General features: G+C 34.2%; 1 long non-coding RNA gene across 1 annotated transcript; it reads left to right on the top strand.

Annotated features, from left to right (window-relative positions):
* Positions 1–1,382: 1,382 nt before the first annotated feature.
* LOC120422330 (uncharacterized) lies at positions 1,383–2,179 on the top strand. Its single transcript, XR_005606109.1, has 2 exons — positions 1,383–1,503; positions 1,799–2,179. It is a non-coding gene; the product is annotated as an uncharacterized LOC120422330 (long non-coding RNA).
* The last annotated feature ends 3,947 nt before the right edge of the window (positions 2,180–6,126 follow it).

Below are 6,126 nucleotides of genomic sequence, written 5' to 3'. Positions count from 1 at the left end.
TAAGTGAATACAACTCTTAATTATATACAAAATAATAAAAATAAAAGCTTTAAACTTGGTGAAAATTATGCTCGGTTTCTATTTTTCAGGAATTCATGTTAAATTAAACAGATTTTTAGTATCTTTAACAACATTTTCTAGCAGTCGACTGCTAGAATTTTTTTTCGGCCATTCAACCAACAAAAATGGCAATTTTAATTATTTTTTTAGTTACTGGTGATCAGCAATTTCGGGTTAACAAAATCAACAATCGATTGTTGAAAAAAGCTGTGTAAAAAATTTACCCATACTTTTAGTTAAATTAATCAAGATTTTCTTGGATTTGCCCTGGCCGGTCTCTCCGTGTAGCAAATTTTGCCAAGTCAAAAAAAACTACAGATGATGTGTGGTAACTTTATAGATTTGGAAAACTAAGCAAAAACAATGCAATCTGCTGAAGACGAAGACTGATTATTTACATTCGTCTTTGACCCTTTTTTTTTGCTTGGCATGATCTATTTTTCCACCAGTACCATCTGAGGTGAGTTGAAACAAATGGGGCGAATTGGGTCTGCTGTTTTAGCCGGTTTTTAGCAATATGAAGTTATTTTTATGTTGCCAAAACAGAAGTGTTGCCAAAATCGTATTTTTTTTTAAAAGTGTGTCTTTGAGAACGAAATCTTTCACGTTTTTGCGGGAAAACCCATATGCAGTGTTTAGGGACCATTCATGAATCACTTAATGAACAAAACAGACGTTTTTTTAAGGCATGCATAAACGTTATACAGCGAGGATTCGCTAATTCTAATGGAACTGTATTCCAACTAGCGAATCGGAATTCACCCATCTGTCAGCTGTCAAAAGCTCGAAACCACGTGCTCGAAAAATAGTTAAACAGTAGGGTTGAATTGTTGACATTAGTTTGACAACAGATTTCATATTTTCGAGCATTTAAATTAGTAGACATTAGAAGAGGTGAAATTTTCAAGCAAAAATTATCACAAAAGTCTTCACACATTTAAGCTCTAGTCATGAATCTACAAAATATCAAAGAATCTACGTAAATATTCTTTCCTCTAAAGTGTTTCGTATTGTTCCGATATGTGGTCCCATAATTAAAAACTTGTGAAAAGTCCAAAAGTGCCCTTTTTGATAGAAACTACAAAAATAAACGTTTAGACAAAGTAAGAGCGATTATAAAAGTTTTTCAATAAAAATTTGCATTTGTAAGAAATAAACTTTTTTTCTCACATTTTTGCTTCAAGTTGATTTTAACTCAAACTGCAGAGAGAATGATTATTAATAACTGTACCCAACGTTCATTTGTTACTAAACAATATGTTAGCTTTGATGTGAGTTGATGATAAATTATCTTTCAAACCTTTTATACGGAGCATTTTACTCTCGAACATTTCCAGTTAGATACTGCTCGTCGTTCTTCTAGGAGGTTTCTCACACAATAAGATAATGTTGAAATTCAAAATAATCTTTGGGTTTTTATTCGCTACAATAATTTACTCCCAGGTAAGCAACTGTTTCTGATTTTTTGTTGCACGCAGAAAAATAAGGCATATTTGAATCAACAAAACGTTTTGTCGATTTGAAAATCATGATTTTTGTTGAATCAACGCTAAACGTCTAAGCATTTTTTTCAAAACAACCAAAGACTTTTGTGGAATTGAGAAAATCAAGGTATGTTTCAACGCAAAATCGGCGTTGATTATATTCAACAAAAATTTTGTTGATTCAAACCTCGTACAGGCTGATTCTACAAAACATTTTTCTGCGTGTGTTTATTAAAAATAATTATATATTGTAGGCATTTTTAACGAAACCACAACTGACGAAGCTTCACACCGATTTTGAAAAATGTGATGCCGAATTAAACGTTTCATCTAGCCTGCACTTTGAGGAGCATGCCGAACACCTGGATTCAATTCCAAACAGTTCGATTTTTTTCAAGGTGCTCATTTGCGTGTACAAGCGGGTAAACTTTGTGGATAGCAACGGAAATATTATCGTGCAAAATATGTTGGATTTTTTGCGCGAGGAGCACAACGTGACGGAAATGAAAACTTTTATTGAAAAATGCCTGCCACACACAGGGACTCCCGAAGAGAAGATGCGCTTTTTTTACACGTGTGCTTCCAAAAAACGCGCTGAAGTTTTGAAATAATACATAGATACTTTTAGAACGAAATTCGTTAACTTTGTACACAAATTTGAAGAAAAAAAATCCAGTTGAAGACCCCTGCTCTTTTACGCCAGTAACTGTATCTCTCGTTCATGGTCGCGAAATTTTCCAATTTTTGCGTTGCTCCGGAGGGCGGGAACCACCGATTACGTAACGTCTCCTTATTTCAGCGTGGTCGCAGAAGCCCAAATCGGTGGCATTTTGACAGCGTGACGAAATTGTACTAGGGCCGTTACAGTAGTAGCATTGATGCAGGTCAGTTTCATCTGCCCACTCCGGTGGGGAGCGAAACCATCATGACTCAATTATGGCCGACCCCCTCGGGGAGGGGCCCTCCCAAAAAGAGAGTAAAACAATGCACTGGTAATGGGCAAGGTGCTTAATGTTCGCAAAATTACCAAGTCCAAAAGCGGTGACGACAAAGGCGGACAAAAAAAGTGGAGTTCACATAATTATTCACCAAAAAATTAAAATACAACGCCGCGAAGGAGATCATCGAGGGAAAAACAAAACCAAAAATTTCGCAAAACGAAAAAGATAAATGCACGAAAAATACCGGCAAAGGTCATCGTAATTGAGGGCTTCGGCCACACCAAGTGATGTTGCGGCTGCTGCTGTTGGTGACCTACAAAAAAACAGGACGACGGGAAAATTTCAATAAATCAGCATCGATTATCGTCACGATGGACAGCGATGAGTTCAGACAGTCATGCCTTAGTTTGGAATTTTTGGACTTTTTCTTCGTTTTTAAATGTGGCAAAAAAGGCCAATTTTAAGCTTCATTTAACATAAACGACCTGCATGACCCTTGCCAATTTCATCTTTAAACTGTCAATTTAAATAATCCTTCTGCTTTTGAAGCTTTTATGATGACCAAAGTAAGGCCCGCGGGCCAAACGTGGCCCGCGAGGTCATTTTTTGTGGCCCGCGGACCCATTTTGGATGATCATGTAAAATGGCCCTTTGACGCATCTTTAACTTCACCGTTGATCATTTTCAAAGAAAATTGATCATCACTCTAAAATGCTCTGTATTGAATTCAATTTTACGAATTTCTGCACCAAAATGTTGTTGCCTTCTTGAAGCCACTGAAAGAACTTTTAATCTAAATCAAATGTGTTTCAAAATTTATATAATGTTGTGCTACAATCACTGACGTCCTAGTTGGCAATCATTGATTAATGACGATTTCCATAACTTTGCAAGGATAATCGTTACCAAAAGGAATCAGCATGTGTAGGGCACTATTCTAAACAACTTGTAGAAGGAATTTTGTCAAAATATTGATAGGGACGCAAAATTTATATCTTTGAACGTTATAAATTTTGCGTCCCTATCAATTTTTTTATAAAATTCCTTCTACAAGTTGTTTAGAAAAGTGCCTTACACAGGCTGATTCCTTTTGGTAACGATTATCCTTGCAAAGTTATGGAAATCATCATTAACCCTCTACTGCCCAAATTTTTTTTTCGATAAGTTTTTTTTTCCCGTGTTCAGGAGGTCATTTTGAGCAACTTTTGTTCTACGAAAAACTTTCCTTCTCTTGTTTTATGTTTTTCTTGTTTCATTTTTAGTATTTTAATTTGCATTTATATTGTTTATTTTATGTTTGTTTTTGGTAATATTTGGCCTATTGTACACCCTCCTATCATTACATTTTGCCTTTCTAATTTTGTCATGTTTTTTATAGCCACTTTTTCCATTTTTTGCTTGATTTTCACATTTTCTGCTATAAAGTGGCGCCATTATTATTTAAATTGTAAATAAATGCGTGGAGGCATAGTCTTGGACACTAGAAAAATTACTGCATACTTCTTTTTTCTTAAAATATAGGAAATGTTAGTTAAAAAACACAGCCAAAGTAGACACCTGAAAAAATGACATTTTTGAAAACATTGGCAAAGTCACATAAAACAAATGAAACTTCCAACCCATAAATTTTTTAAAACTTCAAGAGTTCTTCTTTCCAATGCTTTTTTAAGATCAAAAATTGGTTGCAAAATTGATTTTTGGCGATTTTTTTTAAATCGAAGCCCGTCTAAAGGCGGGGTTGGGTTGTAGAGGCCCAAGTAACATTTTAGGCTTTATCAAAGCTGTCACAACCGCTATAAAACCTATCAGCCAAAACCAACATTAAAACCCCTTAGTCGTAACAAACTCCCCAGAACCTTGATAAACCCCACTTAAAACCCAAAAGGACCTCCGCAAAAGGTTGTTACGGCCTATTTATAAAACCTACATAGGAGTTCAAGGCTTTACAACTGAATCCTAACAACATCCTCAAAGCCTTGATAAAACCTTTGTTAAAACCTAGTCAGGAGTTATGGAAAAATGACATTTCATACGTCTTTAAACGTCTTATGCCAAATAGGTTTTATTTTGGCAAAAATAAGTCTTCGTCTTGCCAAATGAAATTATGGAGATGGTTGTCAAAAATGGCGACAATAAATAATAGATATTAGAGGTAATCCAAATAATTTGAAAGCTTATTTCTCACAATTGATTGCTCAAATTCAGCTGCGGTTGAAATTTTATTGATAAATGTAGGGGAGATAGAGCCAAAAAATTCAACTCGCTTCATCAAAAATCAATATTTTGTAATCATAGTGTTTAATGTTAAAAATATTTTATTGCAATTCTTTGAAAAAAATGTTCAAAATATTTTTAAACATCTATTGCTATATAAATCATACCACAAATTCAGCATAATTGTGTGTTTTCATCAAATTTAAATCAAATTTTTTAGTTTTCTATTTTTTCAATCAAGATGGCGGTCAATCATATTCAATCAGAGCACACGTCTAGCGCCATATTTATGCACTGCTATTTGGCCGTGATAAATGCTCTTTAAGGAGCTTATGGTTTTAAGTGAGCTTTTTACATGCCTGATGGCACTTGACAGCTACAACACCCTAGGTTTTAACAAAGCATGCGATAAAACCGTTTGGCATGGCATTGCCATCTGGTTTTCAAGCCTCTGTTAAAACTTTCATAAAACCTTATTGAAAGCCAGTCGCCTTTTATTTCCACCCGGTTTTATGTCCGAGGCATAAAACCCTGTTAGAACCTATTAATTAGCTCTTGCTTGTTGGTTGCGGTGAATGCCCAAATAAAACTATTAGGCAATCAAGATGCTACGATAAACCCTTAATAAAACTTGGTGGTGGCTAGTTGGTTTAAAAATGTTACTTGGGGGGTTAATCAATGATTGCCATCATGGCAATTATGGAAGTCTTCACGTTAAGTGATTTTACAATTCCTGGAAATTAAGGTTAAGTTTATGCCTATTTTAACACGTTTCGTAACAGGTTTAAATGTGGTTAAAAAGAGTAAATTTTGTCAAAATTTTCATCAAATGTTTATTTAAATTTTATTAAAATTGGAGGAATAATTTACGAAAATCCTTAAGCAAATATTTATAATTAAGATAGAACTGGGCAAAACCGCTCTTTTTTAGGAGCCGCTCATTTTCGTTCGCTCACTAAAAAGAGCCGCTCTTTTGAAGGGCTCTTTCGCTCTTTTGCAAAATTTTGATAAAAAGGTTGTTTTTAAGAATTGTGTGATTTTGCGAACTCTTCTTAAATTCTGATTTAATCGATGAAGTCTGTAAACACTGAAGTTAAATCAGGCAAGAGATTGTTTTACCATAATCTCTCAGCTATTTAGTTGATTTTTGGTAATATTTTACAAGCTATGCAATTTTAAATGCTCAAATTTGTATTCGGATAATACAGTTATTTAAAGAAAAGCTTTTTCATTTTGATTAGAAAATCATTTACATTTGGAATTTCAAAGAAAAGTAGGAAACTGAAAATAAGTTTGAAAACTTTAAAGTGGTGTTTGGCAGCAATGCTATTTTGGGATTAATTTTTATAAGCAATTATTTTTCAATTGAGAATTGCATTTTCAATTCTAAAAACAAATTTTGTGATGCAATTTGTTCGAAATTCGAT

Source organism: Culex pipiens, chromosome 3 (assembly GCF_016801865.2).
Source record: "Culex pipiens pallens isolate TS chromosome 3, TS_CPP_V2, whole genome shotgun sequence".
Lineage (NCBI taxonomy): Eukaryota > Metazoa > Arthropoda > Insecta > Diptera > Culicidae > Culex > Culex pipiens.
The sequence above is the reverse complement of the archived record's forward strand: the minus strand, read 5'-3'. Positions and strand labels throughout refer to the sequence as shown.